General features: G+C 33.1%; 1 non-coding gene across 1 annotated transcript; it reads right to left on the bottom strand.

Annotated features, from left to right (window-relative positions):
* Positions 1 to 562: 562 nt before the first annotated feature.
* On the bottom strand, positions 563 to 650 carry TRNAS-GCU (transfer RNA serine (anticodon GCU)). Its single transcript has one exon. It is a non-coding gene; the product is annotated as a tRNA-Ser (tRNA).
* Between the last annotated feature and the right edge of the window lie 197 nt (positions 651 to 847).

Here is an 847-nt window from a genome sequence, read left to right as displayed (position 1 = left end):
TGAACCCTCGATTCAAAGATTGAAATTCTTTTGCTTTTTGATAGCCGCGATGAATCTGGATCACCTAATTTCCGCATTATGCCCTTCCAGTTCCAGGGGTCAAAGACCCCATTATGGTACCCCATAATACCTAATTGGGGTATGACAAGATAATTTTGGTAACAAAGGAATTCCTGCAAATTCCTTTCTTTTCTAGAAACCACTTTTTCATTTCTTTTCTTGGTGTCAAGGATATGTGGTACAAAAATAGAGAATCTATTCCCTTATTTCCTTTGCAAAAAACAAAAAAAAAATGATCTTGGAGATTGTGCAATGCTTACTCTCAAACTCTTCGTTTACACAGTAGTGATATTCTTTGTTTCTCTCTTCATCTTCGGATTCCTATCTAATGATCCAGGACGTAATCCTGGACGTGAGGAATAAAAAAATCAGAGATTTTTCATTATTTCCTTGCTTGATTTCTGCATTTTCCTATGCTTTTCTCTATTCCAGACATTTAACTATGATAAAGGACTTGATATTTTTCGAATTCGAAAGATAAATCTCAAGTGATCCGAGGGAACGGAGAAAGAGGGATTCGAACCCTCGGTACGAACAGCTCGTACAACGGATTAGCAATCCGTCGCTTTAGTCCACTCAGCCATCTCTCCCAATTACAAAAAGATAATTCATATGCGACGCCTGAAGTAAATATTGATCAAAGTCTTTCTTTATCTTTATTTATTTATTTTATACATTTATTTATACTTACTATATTATACTTACTATATATATACGAATTATCTTTATTTATTTATTTTATACATTTATTTATACTTACTATATTATACTTACTATATATATACGA

The sequence above is a fragment of the Tasmannia lanceolata genome, unplaced genomic scaffold (assembly GCF_043159265.1).
Source record: "Tasmannia lanceolata isolate RefF3 unplaced genomic scaffold, GAP_Taslan_0.1 ptg000426l, whole genome shotgun sequence".
In the NCBI taxonomy this organism is placed as follows: Eukaryota; Viridiplantae; Streptophyta; class Magnoliopsida; order Canellales; family Winteraceae; genus Tasmannia; species Tasmannia lanceolata.
The sequence above is the reverse complement of the archived record's forward strand: the minus strand, read 5'-3'. Positions and strand labels throughout refer to the sequence as shown.